This window comes from Triticum aestivum, chromosome 7A (assembly GCF_018294505.1).
Source record: "Triticum aestivum cultivar Chinese Spring chromosome 7A, IWGSC CS RefSeq v2.1, whole genome shotgun sequence".
Taxonomy (NCBI): domain Eukaryota; kingdom Viridiplantae; phylum Streptophyta; class Magnoliopsida; order Poales; family Poaceae; genus Triticum; species Triticum aestivum.
The window spans coordinates 345,523,866-345,546,715 of NC_057812.1; positions in this window are offsets into that span (position 1 = coordinate 345,523,866).

Below are 22,850 nucleotides of genomic sequence, written 5' to 3' on the forward strand. Positions count from 1 at the left end.
GGCAGAGCTAGGTCATGCCCCTCGAGATAGTGCGGCACGCTTGGCCGTGGCTCGAACCCGTCGAAGATCAAGTCTCCGCGGATGTCAGCCGTGTAGTTTAAGCTTCCAAACCTGACTTGATGGCCAGGGGCGTAGCTTTCGATCTGCTCCAGGTGGCCGAGCGAATTGGCCCGCAGAGCGAAGCCGCCGAAGACGAAGATCTGTCCGGGGAGAAAAGTCTCACCCTGGACCGTATCATTGTTGATGATCAAAGGAGCCATCAGGCCTAAAGGCGACGACACAGAGGAACTCTCAATGAAAGCACCAATGTCGGTGTCAAAACCGGCGGACCTCGGGTAGTGGGTCCCGAACTGTGCGTCTAGGCCGGATGGTAACATGAGGCAGGGAACACGATGTTTTACCCAGGTTCGGGCCCTCTTGATGGAGGTAAAACCCTATGTCCTGCTTGATTAATATTGATAATATGGGTAGTACAAGAGTAGATCTACCACGAGATCAAGGAGGCTAAACCCTAGAAGCTAGCCTATGGTATGATTGTTGTATATGGAGTTGATTGCCTACGGACTACAACCCTCCGGTTTATATAGACACCGGATAGGGTTAGGGTTACATAGAGTCGGTTACAATGGCAGGAGATCTTGAATTCCGTATCGCCAAGCTTGCCTTCCACGCCAAGGAAAGTCCCATCCGGACACGGGACAAAGTCTTCAATCTTGTATCTTCATAGTCCAGGAGTCCGACTGAAGGTATAGTCCGGCTACCCGAACACCCCCTAATTTAGGACTCCCTCAGTATGGCCGGGGGCCTTGCTGTCATCCCCGGCAAGGGTCTTGCCGGGGGCCTTGTGGACTTCCTTGGCTAGGATCCCGCCGAGGGCCGCCGTCTCTTGGTCCTCATCTGATCATGAGTATTCTCTGTCTTCACAAAGATCTACATGCCACCATGGAGGTGCCTCCCGAGCCCTGGCCGAACGTGGTTGATGGTGTTGGAAACCGTGGGCTCAAGGGTGGTGCGCTCCGTTGGCGTTGGGCGGGCTGCCCCGGGAAGGGTCTTGTCGGGACTGCTGAGGCTGCCCGGGCAAGAGGCTTGCAGGGGGAACTTGCTTCGTCCCTCTGCACTTTGTGCTCTCGGCCTTGGCGTTGTCTTGTTTGCCTTGGTGCTTCGGCTTCTCTCCGGCTTCCCTCCTCTGCCCTGCTAAGTGTGGCCGCGACGCGTGGCTCTGACCGCCCGCACACAAGTAAAGGGTTCAAAAGGAGAGCCCCTACTTTTGTACACCGACAGGAGCCCCCGGGCCTGGGCCGTACATAAGCGCGACGTGTTGTTGGGCTAGGCCCAGAACGGTGCGCGGGCAGGTGGGGCGGATTTTACCGCAGTAACTTCTCATCCGTCGTGCTTCCCCACGACCCGCGTTGAACTCACGATGTGAAGGGTCGTGCGTGACGTGGGGGTCATGCGTGGGACGTTTACGCATGCATGCCTCACATCTCAGTAAAGAGGCGGCTCGCGCCTTCCCCGTAAAAGGAGGGAGGCGCAGAGGCATGACCCATTTACTCGGGTGGACTCGGGTCGTGGCCTTCAAGGTGCCCGCGCCCCACGATCACGGGGTGGGGAGCGGCTGCCTCGCCTATCCCTTCAATGTTGCTCGCTCGCCATGTGTCCCTCATGCAGGTGGCAGGAGGTGGAGGCGGGAAACCGGGCCGTTGCTGATTGGGGCAGCGGGCCGGTCCTAATTCCCTGCGCCCCCAATAACCGGACTGGTCGAGTGAGGTGGCCGAGCCCCGACTCTGCCCCTTTATAAGGAGGGGAGGGGGGCGGCGTGCCACACTCTTCCATCATCCGCCTTCTTCCACCTCCGCTGCTTCCTTCCATCCGCCATGGCGAGAGGAAGCGCTGGCCCTTCGACGGTGGCGGCGAGGGTCGTTGCTCGCCAGCGAGTTCCTCCTTCCCAAGAGCTCGTGGCGGCGGAACCGACCATGAGAGGAAGGGGGAGAGGGCGAGGTCGAGGCCGTTGTGGCGCCTGGGGGAGAGGAGGACGGGGCGGCGCATCGGCCTCGCCTCCGCCAGCGATGCCTCCCCCGACGGAGCACAACATCGGGGACCAGCGCTTCGAGTTCTTCATCAGGCTACGCTGGCCACCGCGTCGCCGCTTCCGTCTCCCTACTGCCTCCGTTCGTGTCACACCCTAATTTTCATGCCACAACACTTCAGCTAATAAATCATGATAAAGTGTGGTTTGACAAAAAGTTTTGCATTATTTGCTTTTTTTGGAGTTGGTTTTCTCTTTGTGTTTTCAAGTGCTCTTTAAAGTCAACTACTCCACCTTATGTACTTCATCTCCTTGCCCCAAAATTCTGCCCAATCGTGCCATGTGTATAGAGCAATATAGTATTTTCTTACAAAATTAATTTGGCCAAATAGTATTTTCAAAAAATAATTTTTCCAAAAACCCCTGAATTGAGGTTTGCACTACAAGTACATGATTTGGGGTATGAAAAATATTTCAAAGAGTATATTTGAAACCTATTAGATATAGGACTCCCATAAACCACAAAAATATAATTTTAAAAGTAATTTTCCTATTTTATTTAAAGGATTTTTCTTAAGGCCGGAAATGGTCTTTAATAGGTTAAAATTATTTTAAAGCTTCAAAAATATTTGAGAAAAATCAGGGAAACTCAGTGGACATATATTTTACATATATGAGAGTTTCAACACATGGTCATGTTAAAAACATTGGGCAAAATTCTCCAAAACCATTTCTGTCCATTTCAAGAATTTGAAATATTTCTACAAGAAATATTTTCCGATAAATCTAGGAAAATTCTAGCAAGTCACATATGCATAATATGATGACCTTGCAAAGTTTTAGCTCAATCCAAACTATTTTGGTTCACCAAAGTGCCCCAAAACCCTCTCTGTCCAGATTCAAGTTTGAACAACTTTACATTGCCAACTTATTCCAAATGCCCCCAAACTTTGTGTTCATGCTCAAAAGCCAAAATGATGACACTACACCAAGTGGTGCATCAAGGGGAATGGTTTTGCATGACTAGATCTTGGTGAATACATTTCTGTTGATTTCTAGGGTTTACAAAAGTTGCATTGGCAACTTTGCCCAAATGAGCTCAAAATTGGTGGAAGGCCCTAATTATATGTTCCATTTCACCCTGTGGAGTCTTATGCCAAATGGAGTTCATTTGCTTACCCAAACAAGCAACAAACATCTTCTGCCACATTTCCAAAAACACCATTCTGACCCCTTCCACTAATCTCCACGGGATCAAAGTTTTATGACAGCCCCTCCTAGTCCCCTTGCACCTCCAGTAACAATGTAAAATCCACAACTCAATTGTTGGAGGGGTAAAACCCCACTTTCTCTCTCTGGACAGCCCATTTCCCTCTCTCTCTCAACCCCACTCCTCTCCTACTGGCTCTCCAGGGCACCCAATGCTCCTCCCCTCTTCTTTAGTGCCCCCTAGGGCAGCCAGACATCAGTGGTCATGCCCACAAGGCATATAAAATGCCATGGCATGCCATTTTGCACGCTCTAGAGCGTGCTATAGTGCGGCCAGGCCATTGTAGCCACCCCCTGCCAACCACCTCTGGCCACCTCGGGCCTCCCTAGCACGCCCGACAATGCGCCTCAGCGTCCGAGACATGGCAGCTGGTCGGCCCCCTCCTTCCTCCCTCTCTCCTGCCCCTGCTCGCACGCGCACCGGCCACCCGAGCGCGCCAATGGCATGGCTCACATGCGCGATGCTCTCTAGCCTTCCCCCGCTCTCTCCCTTAGTTCCCCTCGACGTAGTCCACGCCCAGAAACACCCCAGACACACCGCCAGCTCCGCCCGAACCCTGTGGCGACGAGCAGGAGCTCGCCGGCGCACGGGTCCACGGCACCCTACCGTTCGCCTATTTAAGGGCCTCTCCGAACCCTCCTCTCCTCACCACTCGCTCTCTCACTCCCCTAATCACCCTACACCACCCACTCCTCTCGAGAAGCTCTCGAGCTCGAGCTCCGCCGCAGCGGCTCGCCATCGTCCACACGGTAGAAGCTCTCCCTGCTCCTCCTCTGCCTCGATCTGGAACCCCCGAACACCACAGATCATTTCCCCCCGTTTCGCCTCTCTGTAGCTGCCAGAAACGACCGAAATCGCCACCACCCGAAGCTCCTCCGCTGCGTGACCTCGTCGCCGGTGAACCAGGCCACCCCGGCGACCACCTCCACCTCCACCCGAACGGCGACATGACTCTGAGCCCAGCCGTGCCCTCTCCCGACCTCGCCGTGCCCTGCATCATTGCCGGTGAGCTCGCCGGCCGTCTGGACTCGGGGTTAGGGATGACAGGCAGGCCCTGCCTGTCAGCCTCTCCCCTCCATCGCCTCTCTCTCTCGCATGCACCAGTGCGCTGGGCCGCCTCTTGGACTGGGCCTGCTGCACTATGGCCGAATAGGCCCAGTTGCACAGTGCTACTTCTTCTTTTCTTTTTCTCAGAAACTCGGAAAAAATCCACGGGATTAAATATTAATCCAAATGCAATAATTCGAACTCTTATAGTCTTCTAAAAATCCCACCTATTTAATGGTGTACCTTTCATAAATATCCATCAAACTTTTCTGTACTGTTCAAATTTAAATTCAAATTTGAACAATAAAATCTCGGTTTGAAAATCCACTACTCTATCCCTCTAACTCCAAATCCAAAACTAAGAATTTTCCCCTTATTAGTTTTCACCCTACTATTTATTAAAAATAGGTTGACATTTTTTTGAGCACTTTGTTTTTCTGTTTTGCTATTGCCTTATTTTCCCGTCATATCTTTTGCGACGAATAGATCACGTATTTGACGAAGTAGTTGGATAAGAAGAAGGAGAAGGACTTGAAGACTTTGAAGACCAAGGCAAGCAGCCCTTTGACCATGTCTAAGAAACCCTTTTTATGCATGTCATATGGCACTTTTATTGCTTCCATCGAAGTCATGATAATGTGGTGGCCACTTGAGGTGGGTTGCCTTTGTTGCTTTTCTCGTTGACACTTGCATGATGCATGACCCTACCTTTCTATGAGGGTTATGCGAGTGGGTGTAGTTAGGATGCTAAGTAGCTGCTACGCAAATGGATTGGGTATATGCATGGTGATGGAAGCAAGATTTTTTTCAAGAACTATTCGAAAACCCCATGGGCGAGTGCTGAAAGATATCCGCGGAGGCGAACTCCATGATCGGTGCCTAATCAGATTCGATGGGCACGGAAGCGGGCGGTTCAGAGCCTGTGGCCGGGGATGAATCCAAGGGTCCGGCAACACAGGTCTCATAGGGACTGAAGTTAGTATTCGGCTCTATCACCGCGGAGTGCGCAGCCTCCGTGGCGGGGTCTATCCACACGTCCTCGGACGGAACGATCTGCTCCGGATCAAAGGTCGGACTAGCCACAGGTGTGATCTCCTGAACACTATCTGACGGTAGAGCTAAGTCATGCTTGTCAAGACTCTGCGGCGCACCTGACATGGGCTCGAATCCATCGAAGATCATGTCTCCGCGAATGTTGGTAGTGTAGTTTAAGCTTCCAAACCTGACCTGATGGCCAGGGGCGTAGCTCTCGATCTGCTTCAGATGGCCAAGCGAGTTGGCCTGCAGTACAAAGCCGCCAAATAAAAAGATCAGTCCAGGGAGAAAACCCTCACCCTGGATCGCATCATTGCCGATGATCGAAGGAGCCATCAAGCCTTATGGCGATGACACAGCGGAACTCTCAGTGAAAGCACCAATGTTGGTGTCAAAACCGGCGGATCTCGGGTAGGGGGTCCCGAACTATGCGTCTAAGGCGGATGGTAACAGGAGGCAGGGGACACAATGTTTACTCAGGTTCGGGCCCTCTCGATGGAGGTAATACCCTACATCCTACTTGATTGATCTTGATGATATGATTATTACAAGTGTTGATCTACCACTAGATCGTAGAGGCTACACCATAGAAGCTAGCCTATGATTCTGATTGTTGTTCTACGGCCTAAACCCTTCGGTTTATATAGACACCGGAGGGGGCTAGGGTTACACAGAGTAGGTTACAAGGGAGGAGATCTACATATCCGAATTGCCAAGCTTGCCTTCCACGCAAAGGAGAGTCCCACCCGGACACGGGATGAAGTCTTCAATCTTGTATCTTCATAGTCCAACAGTCCGGCCAAAGTATATAGTCCGCCTGTCTGAGGACCCCCTAATCCAGGACTCCCTCAGTATATAGCTATGTGTTTGATCTCTCTCTTTCTCTCTCTCTCTCTCTCTCTCGTGTTCTTGAGGTGGTACGATCTTGATGTATCGCGAGCTTCGCTATTATAGTTGGATCTTATGATGTTTTCTCCCCCTCTACTCTCTTGTAATGAATTGAGTTTTCCCTTTGAAGTTATCTTATCGAATTGAGTCTTTAAGGATTTGAGAACACTTGATGTATGTCTTGCACATGCTTATCTGTGGTGACAATGGGATATCACGTGATCCACTTGATGTATGTTTTGGTGATCAACTTGCGAGTTCCGTGACCTCTTGAACTTATGCATAGGGGTTGGCACACGTTTTTGTCTTGACTCTCCGGTAGAAACTTTGGGGCACTCTTTGAAGTTCTTTGTGTTGGTTGAATAGATGGATCTGAGATTGTGTTATGCATATCGTATAATCATACGCACGGATACTTGAGGTGACATTGGAGTATCTAGGTGACAATAGGGTTTTGGTTGATTTGTGTCTTAAGGTGTTATTCTAGTACGAACTCTATGATAGATTGAACAGAAAGAATAGCTTCGTGTTATTTTACTACAGACTCTTGAATAGATCGATCAGAAAGGATAACTATGAGGTGGTTTCGTACCCTACCATAATCTCTTTGTTTGTTCTCCGCTATTAGTGACTTTGGAGTGACTCTTTGTTGCATGTTGAGGGATAGTTATATGATCCAATTATGTTATCATTGTTGAGAGAACTTGCACTGGTGCAAGTATGAACCCTAGGCCTTGTTTCCTCGCATTGCAATACCATTTACGCTCACTTTTATTACTTTTTACCTTGCTGTTTTTATAATTTCAGATTACAAAAACCATTATCTACTATCCATATTGCACTTGTATCACCATGTCTTCGCCGAACAAGTGCACCTATACAATTTACCATTGTATTGGGTGTGTTGGGGACACAAGAGACTCTTTGTTATTTGGTTGCAGGGTTGCTTGAGAGATACCATCTTCACCCTACGCCTCCCACAGATTGATAAACCTTAGGTCATCCACTTGAGGGAAATTTGCTACTGTCCTGCAAACCTCTGCACTTGGAGGCCCAACAACGTCTACAAGAAGAAGGTTGTGTAGTAGACATCACAATACGTACCACATGGGGTGATAAATGCTATCTTCTCCTCATCATCTCTTGTCATGAAGATATGGTGGTAGCCCGAGTAGGCATCAAGTAATGACAACAGATCACACCCGGGCGTGGAGTCAACTATTTGGTCGATTCGCGACAAAGGGAAAGGGTCTTTAGGATAAGCCTTATTGATATCTGTGTAGTCAATACACAACCTCCACTTCCCATTTGCCTTGCGCACCACCACCGGATTGGCCAACCATGTCGGATGGAGCACTCCTCTCACCAAACCTGCTGCTTCCAATTTCCTGATCTCCTCTGTGATGAACTCCTGCCGTTCCAAAGCTTGCTTCCTGACCTTCTGCTTGACGGGTCACGCATGGGGACAAACAGTAAGGTGGTGCTCAATCACTTCCCTGGGAACATCGGGGATGTCAGATGCTTGCCACGCAAACACATTGACATTCTCCTGCAGGAAAGTGACGAGCATGCCTTCCTATTTGCCGTCGAGGGTGGAGCTTATGGTGAAAGCCCCTCCCGTGCCATCTTCCTTGACGGACACCCTCTTGGTCTCTGGCGGCGCAGCTCTGGATTTCTTGCTCTTGTCGGTGGAGCTCTTTGGCACGTCCTCGACGATAGCACAACACCCCTAAAAAGTGTGCTTGTTGGAGTGGGTGCGAGAGGTCTTGCCGGTCCTCTTCTTCCCTCCCGGGGCTTCAGCGGCAGGAGCAAGTGCCTTGGTGGTAGCTGCTGCAACTGCCTCTTGGTAGAGTAGGTCGGCGCAGATCAGTGCGTCTTTCTTGTCAAAGGGTACGGTGATGATGTTCATCGGCCCTGGCATCTTTAGCATCTTGTAGGCATAGTGCGATGCCGCCATGAACTTGGCTAGCACCGGGCGGCCGAGGATCCCGTTGTAGGGCAATGGGATATTGGCTACATCGAAGACAATCTTCTCCGTCCTGTAATTCAAATCGCCTCCAAACGTCACAGGCAATGTGACCTTCCCCTTCGGCTGGCTCCTTCCCGGGTTGACCCCTTGAAATGTGCGCGTTTCCTTGAGGTCTCCATCAGGAATTTGCAGTCTTTTTGTAACACCCACGATGCGGCTATATCTCCCATGTGTCGGAGCACGACTTAGAGGCATAACCGCATAGTAGGCATGTCACAAGAGGGGTAATCTTTACACATCCCCTGTACTGAATAAGAAAGGGATAAAGAGTTGTCTTACAATGGCCACTTCACACAAAACATAAATATAGCATTACATCATCCACAATACAATCAAGGTCCAACTATGGAACCAAAATAAAAGAAGACCACCCCTAATTCTAGATCCCCGATCACCCCGACTTGGCTCCACTACTGATCAACAGGAAACGAAACAACATAACGAACACGATCTTCATCAGGCTCCCACTTGAGCTCGGTTGCGTCATCTGCGCTGGCATCGTTGGCACCTGCAACTGTTTGGAAGTATTTATGAGCCACGCGGACTCAGCAATCTCACACCCGCGAGATCAAGACTATTTAAGCTTATGGGTAGGAAAGGGTAGTAAGGTGGAGCTGCAACAAGCACTAGCATATATGGTGGCTAAATTACGCAAATGAGAGCGAGAAGAGAAGCAAAGCACGGTCATGAACTAGAAGTGATCAAGAAGTGATCCTGAAACTACTTACGTTCAAACATAACACAAGAACCGGGTTCACTTCCCGGACTCTGCTGAGAAGAGACCATCACGGCTACACACGCGGTTGATGTATTTTAATTAAGTTAAGTGTCAAGTTCTCTACAACCGGATATTAACAAATTCCCATCTGCCCATAACCGTGGGCATGGCTTTCGAAAGTTCAAAACCCTGCAGGGGTGTCCCAACTTAGCCCATCACAAGCTGTCACGATCAACGAAGGATATTCCTTCTCATAGGAAGACCCGATCAGACTCGGAATCCCGGTTACAAGACATTTCGACAATGGTAAAACAAGACCAGCAAAGCCACCCAAATGTGCCCACAAATCCTGATAGGAGCTGCACATATCTCGTTCTCAGGGCACACCAGATGAGCAATCCGTACAACTAAAACCAACCCTCAAGTTTCCCCGAGGTGGCGCTGCAAGGGGCTCTAGTTTGGACCAACACTCAGAGGAGCACTGGCCCGGGGGAGGGGGGTTAAAATAAAGATGACCCTCGGGCTCCGGAAACCCGAGGGAAAAAGGCTTAGGTGGCAAATGGTAAAACCAAGGTTGGGCCTTGCTGGAGGAATTTTATTCAAGGCAAACTGTCAAGGGGTTCCCATTATAACCCAACCGCGTAAGGAACACAAAATCAAGGAACATAACACCGGTATGACGGAAACTAGGGCGGCAAGAGTGGAACAAAATACCAGGCATAAGGCCGAGCCTTCCACCCTTTACCAAGTATATAGATGCATTAATTAAATAAGAGGGGCTGAGCAAAGCAGTAACATAGCCAAACAATGGTTTGCCAGGAAAGGTGGGTTAGAGGCTTGACATGGCAATATGGGAGGCATGATATAGCAACTGGTAGGTATCGTGGCATAGCAAAAGAGATTTCGAGGGTATGGTCATCTTGCCTGAGATCCCGCAAGGAAGAAGAACAAGTCCATGAAGAAGACAAGCGGGCATAGTTGAACGGATCCTCACAAACGCGACGTTATTGGAACTAACCCGAAGAAGCAACACCGGAAAGAAGCAAACAACATAGTAAACAACCATCACATAAGCATGGCATGATGCACAAACAAGTATGATGCATGTCCGGTTTGATGAAGCATTGCATGGAAATATGCAACAAACAAAACTACAAATTAAGTGGAGCTCAATATGCAACGAGTTGCATATTGATGGAACATCCACATTCAATTATTTAGTTCTCTCCCGTTTAAACTACTCAACAAAATTAAATGTTGTTTAAACATGGCAAGAGGTGGAGCATAAGTAAACTAAACATTTAGGCAAGTTTAAATGAGGCAGGAAATAACAAACAACAATTCCGGTAAATCCCCATATGCATTTAGCAATTTGGTGCAACAACAATTTAAACATTCTTGATGTTGTTATCATGATGTGGATGACATTTGTAAGTTTTATGCAATTTTTATGAAAATGTTGGCATGATAAGATATGAGGCATTTTTCACGTGGCGGAAACAAAAGGGGTGCCACGGCGATGATAACAAAATGGTACCACGGCAACGTTCCGGTTCCGACAACTCATTGAGACGTCGGTGCAAAAGAAAGTGTGGACAGAGCATGCAAAAGATGGTGGGGTAATCCCGGTAACCGGGTCCCCACGAGTTAGCGGCAGAAGAGGAGGACCGAGCAACTGACAACTCGGACATGGTGCAAACACGATCATTTCATAAAACACATACATCTGTTCACAGGCAGTCGTCTCGGGGTTATACCTTTGAAGCGTGCGTTTTCGGGGCAGAATGAGTTTGACAGGATGTAGTTGTTCTCGCGACGGTAGTCGTTCACATTCATAGTGGAAGTAATCATTCTCGTTCGTAGTGGAAGTAGTCATTCACGGAACGGTTGTAGTGGAAGTAATGGTACTATCGGTCCTCGGCGATGGTAGTGGTACTTAGCGATCTTGGCTGGGGTTGTCGTTCACGTTCTTAGGCGCACAAGTTTCGTATATGTTCGGGGTCACGGCGAGGAACTTGACATCCACGGAGTCTTTGAGGATCGACGGTACTTGATGTCCAAGTGGTATCTAGGGGTACTTGTCGGTCCAGTCTTGACGGAGTAGATGTACACGTTGTCGGGGTACTTGTGACATCACCAGGTGTAGTCGTACACGTTTGGAGCGGAACTTGGCGAATTCGAATCCCTTCGGGGTTGTCGTGGTACTTGGGGTCTTCGGACCTGCTGGTCTCGTTCTTGCGACGTTAGTTGAACTTGACATATCCGCGGGCTCCGAATGTCGTGGTACTTGACGAATCCGTGTAGTCGTACATGTTCAAGAAGAAACTCATGCGACGTCGTGGAACTTGGCGCATCCATGCGTAGAGCTACTTGGCAGATCTGTGGTGCTTGCGGTCTTTGTCACACCGAAAGAGGCACTTGCTGACTCCGTTTGGGAAGGAAGCAATGGATTGATGCTAGCAACTGGTGGAACTCCACATACAGACTAGGAGCCGTTGTGGAGTTGTTCAAGGTAGCGGCCTGGGTGGTGATTGACGAGGCCATGGTGACTTGGCCGGGCAGCACGGGCTCGGGAGGTGCGCAGGGAAGCCGGAGCAGGCAGTAGACAACGACTGCAGGTTCTCTGGGGGTTCGAGTTGACCATGGTGACTCGTGGCAAGAGGCAGGCTGATCCATGGTGGTTGTGTAGGAGCGAGCAGCAGAGCAAAGGGGACTCAGAAGACGACGTGCAGGCAGTGGAGACGTGGAGGACGAGGTAAGTGGTGCCTACGTCGGGCTGCTTGATGCCGGCAGAAGCAGGCACGAAGGAGGATGCATAGGAAGCGTCCGAGCAAAAGGACGGGATCCCGCATGGGACACGGACACGGACGAGATGAGGCACGTGGCTTACTGGCCGGGGTGCCGGTAGGCAGCAGCGGCGCTGGGGAAGGCGACGAGAAGAGGAGGCGTGCGGCCATGGCAAGAAGGCGATGGCGTCAGCTGGACATGGGGTAGAGCAGAGGGAGGCGACGAGCGTGGGGATGGCAGGGGCGTGGGGCTCCGCGGGTTCCGTAGGTTCTAGGCGGGGGAGGAGAAGAGGTGTGCCGGGAGGGGAGGCTTGGTTGTTGCCGGCGGCACTGGGGAAATGGGCGCGGGGGCTCCCCTTCTGGCTCGAGGTGGAAGAGAAGAGGAGTGGGGATCGAGAGGAGGCGGCGCTGGGGATCGAGAGGGAGTGGGGTTCGGTCGGGTTAGGGTTTAGAGGGGATTAGGTGGGCCTTAGAGGACATGGGCCTTGGCAGGGATGGCCAAGGGAGGCCGGCCTGGGCTGGGCTCTCTTCTCTCTCTCTTTGTCATTTCCCTTTATTTGCCAAAAACAGCAAATAACAAAGAAAGAAATAAGTGAAGGAAAAACTTGGAGAAGGACTTTGGGCACGGGGATAATTTCCCCGGACTCACAAAAATGTGCACCGTCCATGAAAAATAGGAATGGCCAAGATTGCAAAGTTTAAATTCAAAAGCATTTGAATTTAATTCAAATGGTTAGAATAGGAAGTGAGAGTTGGGAACGTCCAAAAATGTTGAGATTTTTGGTGGAGCTCCGGGATACGATGAAAGAATATATGGCAAGGTTGGAGACCAAGAATTAAGATAACGAAGGCATTGGGATAATTTGCAAGTGTGTTATGGTGAATTCCAAATTAAAGAAATATTTAATATAGCTCCCTAATATCGGGAAGATATGTTATAAAGAGAAGTCACCCTTCCCTCGATTTAAATAGATCAAAGATCTATGCATTTTATTTAGTTAAGTTTTACAAAATTAAATGACATGATGACATGATGCAATGAAAATGATGCAATGATGAATGCAACAAACCAACAACTCACACGACGAAACTCGGAAAACATGGAAGGCGTCTGAAGCTCCGGTCTTGGGGTGTCACAACACTCCACCACTACAGGAGGATCTCGTCCCGAGATCTAGGATGGCACCAAAGAGAAACGGAAGAGAAAAAGAAGAGGTAAAGCTAAGTTGCTTCTTTGACAAATGAGTGTAAACCAAAGAACCTTGAGAGGTTGAAAACTTGAAAGAAAGAATACAACGGAGATGAACGAAGTTGAAAACACTCCATTAGAAAAGAGGAACAAGGAACATTACGGGAACCTTATAGGTTGAAAGACTTAAGAAAAGGGTTGCAATGGACAAGAAGTACATGCAAGCACTCCGGTAGAAACGAGATGTACAAGGAACGATAAGGATCAATTACGACAACACTCCGGTTGGAAAAGTGATATGAAACTTGATAAGATGGAAAGAACTTGAGCATAGGGCACAACACTCCGGCTAAATGGATAAGCATGAAAAGAACACGATCCTCACAATTCGAGATGATGATTGAAAAGAGCAACATCACAAAGCCTCCGGGAGAAAGAATAGAATATCGATCATTGGAATCAGAATGGAGAAGAAAATGCCAACTTCTGCCACAAGTGAGCTTGGAAAGCACCCTTCCAAAAAAAGATATAACGAAGTTATTGGAAAACCAACAACGAAATGAATAAACTTGTAGTGGGCTTATGGAAAATTTCTCAAAATTGAGGCCAAATTCAACCACTACGGAAACGAAAGATTGGAATGAGATCAACAAATTGGATCATAGATAAGCACCATAATGGCAACATTCCCAATGAAAGGCTTTAGGTGAAATCTAGACCAAGATAACTTCAAGGAAGAAAGTGATGGGTTTAAATATCTCATTCTTGTGAATGAAGAATGATATATTACCACCTCAAAAGATAAGGAAGAACAATTGCACTCCGGATTGCAAAATGAAGAAAACTTGAGCTCATGTGAAAAGAATCTCAATGAACACTTCTAGAAGGAATTAAATCCTTGATGAACCATCATGTAGAACCTCCATGAAGAACTCCGCTAATAAAATAATGATCAAACGAAATGAAGGATGAAAAGAATAAGGTTGAAGCCTTGCAATGATTAGATGGATATTTGTGATGAGATAATGCGGAAAAGCTTGGAACTCTGGAAAAGAAAGATGAAAAAATGAAATCAAGAATTTTGATGAAACTCCGGAATAAGGAATTAATCATTTGGATAAAACAAGAATAAGAATTATGTTATGCGTATCCTTCACCAATTAAATTGATGACAAAAACGAATTTGGCATACTACTTATTCTCGTAGAAAGGATTAAGAGAGATATAGCGTAAACTTGGGAAGGTCTTCAACGAACCACTAGTATGATTGAAACAATGAATAAATTGATATGATAACGAAGGAAAAGAAATCTTGAGCAAACCACCATAAGAATTGGAAATGAACAAAGTAAAGGGATGAATCGCCGGTAAGAATTAGAAAACGAACGAATATACTTGAAGGAATTTAGATACATGAGAACGAATAGATCACGATCTGATTAGAGAACATTTGAATGATGCACCGGTAAGATTTGGAGAACGAGAGCTAAAAGCTGGAATGAATAATTCTGAGATGATGGGCTCTGGAGAATCAAACTGAAAAGGCTCCTGATTTGCCCCGGAAGGGTGAAAAGAATTCTCGCAATCGAAAACAATTATAAGAGGATGGCATCAAGCTAGAACCATGAATCTTCACGAGAACGGAGGAAGATTTTAGAGAAACTCTTCTTCAGTCTTCAAATGTAGAGAATGACGATGAGAAACACCACCATGAATTTTTGAGGCACTCCGGAAGGATTAAAAGAGGAGAGGTTGGGCCAAAGATGAAAAGAATTTGAAAGCAATATTGGAGAAGGCAATTGATTGATGAAAAGTTCATTCTTACGTCAACCTTCGAAAAGAATTTGAGAATACCTCCGGAAAACTAGAAGAGTCAGGTAAGATCCTGGGAAAAGACCTGTGGGTTAGGGCCCACTCAAAATAAACACCTTTGAACAATTACTAGAAAGGGAGATTGCACCGGTTGAATTAAATGACTTGAATGAGATAACAACCTCGAAATAGGTTGAACGGATCTTGAATGAAAAGACGAGCCTTCTGAGATATCTTCAGCACTTCGGAACAAATGAATAGGCGAGAAGTGGATGATTAGGGGTGTGCACCGGCATGAGAAAACATTTGAAATAAGGAAAAGAATATGATCAACACCGAAAGCTTGAATTAAAACCACCGAAGAAGAAACCGAGTGAAGAGTGACGAACTTGAGGCTTCCTTAGTATCTTCCTGAGAATCACCAGATAAGAACATTGAAAGAGAAGAATGGAGAGACTTCCCATCAATAAAATGGATACTTGATTAAGAAAACCAAGTACTAGAATAAAAGGGTGGGACGGTGGGAAAACAAAGGCAGCTTGGGATGAATGAAATGAACACCGTTGAGAAGAACTGAGATTGGATCTTGCAAATGTTGAAATGATCGGATCCACTCGAAGGGAAACACACCGGTAGAGAAGAAATTGAGATGACAATCTCGATAATCAAGAAGTATTAGCATTCACATAGATATATGAGAACACCGCTTAGGGAAGGTATGGAATCAACACTTGACATTGAAGCAACTCGAATACCACAACTCAAAACAAACAAAGGATTGGCTTGAAGAATAAGCCGAAAACAAACATATGATAGATACCATATCGTATCATGTGTCTGTTGGAAAGATATCCTGCGTGATACTTGAATTCCCACTTATAAACTCCCGAAACTTTCTGGTTATGCAATCAGGTGTTGGGAATACAGGGGAAGCATAATATCTCACCCAAAACTAGCAAATCCTACATCCAGCTGTATCCATCCTTCAACACATAACCAAGAAACCTTCGAAAATCATTTACCTCAACCTTCAAAAAGCATCTGTTATACGAGTTATGGCAATACTCCCGAACTCCCGCCCCAGTACTGGGTGGCGTCTAGGTTATCTCACCAACAATTGCATAAAAGAGATTTTCAATGTCGGCGAACTCAGGTATTCCAGAACTGCAACGATAAAATTGTGACGACAACACCTCAGAGCTCAACTCCCCGGGACACTGCCACAACCCGTAAATGTCAGGAGGCACCAAGAATAATGTTCTCGTCACAAAACCATCGGAACGATTCCAAGATACCCGTGTGATCCTAAAACAAATTTAGTGAAATTTGAGGAGAGAAGAGTCAAAACTTCTACGCCAGGAGGCCTCACCAGAGCGACAAAGGGACTGATGAGTAAAAAGAATCATACTCTCCGATATATATAATCCTAAGACTCAAAACATTTTTTCTAGACTCAACAACATTAGCGATTCGATCAAGCAGGGGGCTCCTAAGTCGGGGAAGGCTCTGATACCAACTTGTAACACCCACGATGCGGCTATATCTCCCACGTGTCGGAGCACGAGTTAGAGGCATAACCGCATAGTAGGCATGTCGCAAGAGGGGTAATCTTTACACATCCCATGTACTAAATAAGAAAGGGATAAAGACTTGGCTTAGAATCGCCACTTCACACAATACATAAATATAGCATTACATCATCTAGAATACAATCAAGGTCCGACTACGAAACCAAAATGAAAGAAGACTACCCCTAATGCTAGATCCTCGATCGCACCGACTGGGCTCCACTACTAATCAACAGGAAATGAAACAACACAACGAACACGATCTTCATCAGGCTCCCACTTGAGCTCGGTTGCGTCATCTGCGCTGGCATCGTTGGCACCTGCAACTGTTTGGAAGTCTCTATGAGCCACGCGGACTCAGCAATCTCACACCCGCGAGATCAAGACTATTTAAGCTGATGGGTAGGAAAGGGTAGTGAGGTGGAGCTGCAACAAGCACTAGCATATATGGTGGCTAACTTACGCAAATGTGAGCGAGAAGAGAAGCAAAGCACGGTCGTGAACTAGAAGTGATCAAGAAGTGATCCTGAAACTACTTACGTTCAAACATAACACAAGAACCGTGTTCACTTCCCGGACTCTGCTGAGAAGAGACCATCACGGCTACACACGCGGTTGGTGTATTTTAGTTAAGTTAAGTGTCAAGTTCTCTACAACCGGATATTAGCAAATTCCCATCTGCCCATAACTGTGGGCACGGCTTTTGAAAGTTCAAAACCCTGCAGGGGTGTCCCAACTTAGCCCATCACAAGCTCTCACGGTCAACGAAGGATATTCCTTCTCACAGGAAGACCCGATCAGACTCGGAATCGCGGTTACAAGACATTTCAACAATGGTAAAACAAGACCAGCAAAGCCGCCCGAATGTGCCAACAAGTCCCGATAGGAGCTGCACATATCTCGTTCTCAAGGCACACCGGATGAGTAATCCGTACAACAAAAACCAACCCTCAAGTTTCCCCGAGGTGGCGCTGCAAGGGGCTCTAGTTTGGACCAACACTCAGAGGAACACTGGCCGGGGGAGGGGGGGGGGTTAAAATAAAGATGACCCTCGGGCTCCGAGAAACCGAGGGAAAAAGGCTTAGGTGGCAAATGGTAAAACCAAGGTTGGGCCTTGCTGGAGGAGTTTTATTCAAGGCGAACTATCAAGGGGTTCCCATTATAACCCAACCGCATAAGGAACACAAAATCAAGGAACATAACACCGGTATGACGGAAACTAGGGCGGCAAGAGTGGAACAAAACACCAGGCATAAGGCCGAGCCTTCCACCCTTTACCAAGTATATAGATGCATTAATTAAATAAGAGATATTGTGCCAACATAACCATGTTCCAACATGGAACAAACTCCATCTTCACCTGCAACTAGCAACGCTATAAGAGGGGCTGAGCAAAGCGGTAACATAGCCAAACAACGGTTTGCTAGGAAAGGTGGGTTAGAGGCTTGACATGGCAATATGGGAGGCATGATATAGAAATTGGTAGGTATCGTGGCATAGCAAAAGAGCAATCAACTAGCAAGCAAAGATAGAAGTGATTTCGAGGGTATGGTCATCTTGAATGAGATCCCACAAGGAAGAAGAACGAGTCCATGAAGAAGACAAGCGGACGTAGTCGAACGAACCCTCACAAACGCGACATTATCGGAACTAACCCGAAGAAGGAACACCGGAAAAAAGCAAACAACATAGTAAACAACCATAACATAAGCATGGCATGATGCGCAAACAAGTATGATGCATGTCTGGTTTAATGAAGCATTGCATGGAAATATGCAACAAACAAAACTACAAATTAAGTGGAGCTCAATATGCAACGAGTTGCATATTGACGGAACATCCACATTCAATTATTTAGTTCTCTCCCGTTTAAACTACTCAACAAAATTAAGTGTTGTTTAAACATGGTGAGAGGTGGAGCATAAGTAAACTAAACATTTAGGCAAGTTTAAATGAGGGCGGAAATAACAAACAACAATTCCGGTAAATCCCCATATGCATTTAGCAATTTGGTGCAACAACAATTTAAACATTCTTGATGTTGTTACCATGATGTGGATGACATTTGCAAGTTTTATGCATTTTTTATGAAAATGTTGGCATGATAAGATATGAGGCATTTGTAAACGTGGCGGAAACAAAAGGGGTGCCACGGCGATGACAATGAAACGGTGCCACAACAACGTTCCAGTTCCGACAACTCATTGAGACGTCAGTGCAAAAGAAAGTGTGGCCGGAGCGTGCAAAAGATGGTGGGATGATCCCGGTAACCGGGTCCCCACGAGTTAGCGGCAGAAGAGGACCGAGCAAGTGACAATTCGGACATGGTGCAAGCATCATCATCTCATACAACACATACATCTGTTCACGGGCGGTCGTCTCGGGGTTATACCTTTGAAGCGTGCATTTTCGGGGCGAAACGAGTTTGACAGGATGTAGTTGTTCTCGCGACGGTAGTCATTCACGTTCATAGTGGAACTAATCATTCTCGTTAGTAGTGGAAGTAGTCATTCACGGAACGGTCGTAGTGGAAGTAATGGTACTATTGGTCCTCGGTGATGGTAGTGGTACTTAGCAACCTAGGCGGCGGTTTCGTAGATGTTCAGGGTCACGACGAGGAACTTGACATCCACGGAGTCTTTGAGGGTCGACGGTACTTGATGTCCAAGTGGTATCTAGGGGTACTTGTCGGTCCAGTCTTGACGGAGTAGATGTACACGTTGTCGGGGTACTTGTCACATCACCGGGTGTAGTCGTACACGTTCGGAGCGGAACTTGGTGAATTCGAATCCCTTCGGGGTTGTCGTGGTACTTGGGGTCTTCGGACCTGCCAGTCTCGTTCTTGCGACATTAGTTGAACTTGACATATCCGAGGGCTCCAGATGTAGTGGTACTTGACGAATCCGTGTAGTCGTACACGTTCAAGAAGAAACTCATGTGACGTCGTGGAACTTGGCGCATCCATGCATAGAGCTACTTGGCGGATCCGTGGTGCTTGCGGTCTTTGTCACACCGAAAGAGGCACTTGGTGACTCCGTTCGGGGAGGAAGCAATAGGTTGATGCTAGCAACTGGTGGAACTCCACGTACAGACTAGGATCCGTGGAGGAGTTGTTCAAGGTAGTGGCCTGGGTGGTGATTGACGAGGCCACCGATGGTGACTTGGCCGTGCAGCACGGGCTCGGGAGGTGCGCAGGGAAGCCAGAGCAGGCAGCAGACAACGACTGCAGGTTCTCTGGGGGTTCCAGTTGACCATGGTGACTCATGGCAAGAGGCAGGATGATCCATGGTGGTTGTGTAGGAGCGAGCAGCAGAGCAAAGGGGACTCAGAAGACGACGTGCAGGCGGTGGAGATGTGCAGGACGAGGTAAGCGGCGCCTCCGTCGGGCTGTTTGATGCCGACAGAAGCAGGGCACGAAGGAGGATGCATAGGAAGCGTCTGAGCAAAAGACGGGATCCCACATGGGACACGGACACGGGCGAGATGAGGCGCGTGGCTTACTGGCAGGGGTGCCGGTAGGCAGCAGCGGTGCTGGGGAAGGCGACGAGAAGAGGAGGCGCGTGGACATGGCAAGAAGGCGAAGGCGTGAGCTAGACGTGGGGTAGAGGAGAGGGAGGCGACGAGCATGGGGGTGGCAGGGGCGCGGGGCTTCGCGGGTTCCGCAGGTTCTAGGAGGAGGAGGAGAAGAGGTGCACCGGGAGGGGAGGCTTAGTTGTCGTCGGCAGCGCTGGGGAAACGGGCGCGGGGGCTCCTCTTCTATCTCAAGGTGGAAGAGAAGAGGAGTGGGGATCGAGAGGAGGCGGCGCTGGGGATCGAGAGGAAGTGGGGTTCAGTCGGGTTAGGGTTTAGACGGGATTAGGTGGGCCTTAGAGGACATGGGCCTTGGCAGGGATGGCCTAAGGCCGGCCTGGGCTGGGCTCTCTTCTCTCTCTCTTCCTCATTTCCCTTTATTTGCCAAAAACAGCAAATAACAAAGAAAGAAATAAGTGAAGGAAAAACTTGGATAAGGACTTTGGGCACGGGGATAATTTCCCCGGGCTCACAAAAATGTGCACGGTCCATGAAAAATAGGAATGGCCAAGATTGCAAAGTTTAAATTCAAAAGCATTTGAATTTAATTCAATTGGTTAGAATAGGAAGTGAGGGTTGGGAAGGTCCAAAAATGTTGAGATTTTTGGTGGAGCTCCGGAATATGATGAAAGAATATATGGCAAGGTTGGAGACCAAGAATTAAGATAACAAAGGCATTGGGATAATTTGCAAGTGTGTTATGGTGAATTCCAAATTAAAGAAATATTTAATATAGCTCCCTAATATCAGGAGGATATGTTATAAAGAGAAGTCACCCTTCCCTCGATTTAAATAGATCAAAGATCTATGCATTTTATTTAGTTGAGTTTTACAAAATTAAATGACATGATGACATGATGCAATGCAAATGATGCAATGATGAATGCAACAAACCAACAACTCACACGACGAAACTCGGAAAACATGGAAGGTGTCTGAAGCTCCGGTCTTGGGGGTCACACTTTTGATCACAATAGGCGATATCAAGTTTAGACTGGCCCCTCCGTCCACCAACTTCTTGTTCACCTTGAGGTTGTGTATCGTTAGTGAAACCAACAACAGCAAACACCCGACCGCAGTTGTGCAGTCAGGGTGGTCCTCGGCATCAAAGATGAGGGGTATGCTGGACCACTTCAGCGGCTTCTGAGCGTCGAACGAGGGCTCCGCTGCTGTAATCTCACGCGCCCACCGCTTGAGTTGGCGGTGAGAGGTATGCAGCGAGGCACCACCATCGACGCACATGGCCTCCGTAGCCTTCTGAAACTCATGCTTGCCGGACGCGTCGTCCTCGTCATGATCCTTGCCATCTTGCTTCTTGTCGCGGGCCTGGGCGGGCGTCTCTTGCTGATTATCCTTGCCGCGACGACTTCCCTGGTGGCCACGCTTCTTACTGGATCCTTCGGCACCATCCTGACCCTTCTCCTTGTCCCGCCTTTCATACTCGGCCTTTTGCTTCTCAGCAAGCAGCTCGACTTGCCGGCAGTTCTGGAGGTCGTGGCCCTTGGTGCGGTGGATCTTGCAGTACTGCTTGTCGGAGCCCCTGGCTTGTCGGCAGCTGCTAAGGCCCGGCAAGTGGCGCACCAGCAATCTCCTTGCCGGGGTCGTCTGCCTTGGCCCTCTTGGCAGTGCCGGTATCATCAGATCCCTCGATGGCAAGCACGGCCTTGCCCTTGCGTTTCCTATTGCGACGCCGGCCCTTCTTCGTCAGGGCAGCGGTGGCTTCATCACTAGAGTCGGTTTCCGCGCCAGCGTCCTCGCCGGGGTACTTCCTTCCCTCTTCAGCTCGGGCGCACCTATCGGCCAGAACATAAAGTTCGCCCACGTCCTTAACCTTGTTCATCGCCAGCTCCTCACGCATCTTGCAATTGTGCACGTTCTGATGGAACGCGCTAATCATGGCCGCGGGGTGGACGTCAGGGATGTTGTACTACACCCGGCTGAACCTCTGTATGTACTTGCGCACATTTTATCCTTCCTTCTAGGGAATGATATGCAAATCACTCACCTGGCCATGAGCCCGGTGGCTTCCGGTGAAGGCACCAACGAACTCAGGGCACAGATCAGACCAAGAAGAAATGGAGTCTGCCGGCAAGTGCATCAACCAAGACATGACATTGGGTTTTAGGGCCAACAGGAAGTAATTGTCAAGCACCTTGTCGTCACGTGCCCCAGCGGCTTGCATCGCAATGGTGTAGATGCTGAGGAACTCCGACGGATGGGTCTTGCCGTTGTACTTCTCGCCGATGTCGGGCTTGAAGGTGCGATGGGACGGCCACTGGAACTGCCGCAGCTCCCGGGTGAAGGCCGGGCAACCCACCTCGTAAGGTAGGCCGTCGGAGCCTCCCGGAGCCGGACGGTCCGTAGCAGGCCCTGCCCGCTTGTTCGACTAGTGGCGCGTATCGCGCCAGCGCTCGATGGTGGTTCGAGCATCTTCATGGGCTCGCTCCCGAAGAACTAGGTGCTGGTCGTGGTGGGTCCGCGGGTCGGACAACACTATGGAGATGTTATCACAAGCGTCGTCATGATAGGCTGACACCCGCGGTGGTTGGCACAGAGGAGGAGAGTGCACCGTGACCGCAGCACCTCCGGTCCTTCCGCCGCTGGCATGTGGTGGCTCGGTGGAGCGCTGGCCCAAGGGCCCCGCCGGTCGCGGATCGTCTTTGTTGGTGACGCCGACGAGGCTCCGGATAGTGGCTCTCCACTCGTCGAGCTTCTCCAAGGCAGGGGGAGGGGGAGTCGAGGAGCAGCTGTGCGCACGGCAAGGCTTCTACTGGCGTGGGCGATGGCGAAAGCTGCATGGACCATGGCGCGCTTCGACTTCTATCCACGTTAGAAGGAGCTCTGTCACGGCCCAACGGCTGTGCGCCGTCCTCTCTAGCACTTCGGTAGGCGTGATGGCCTTCTTCGCCCCG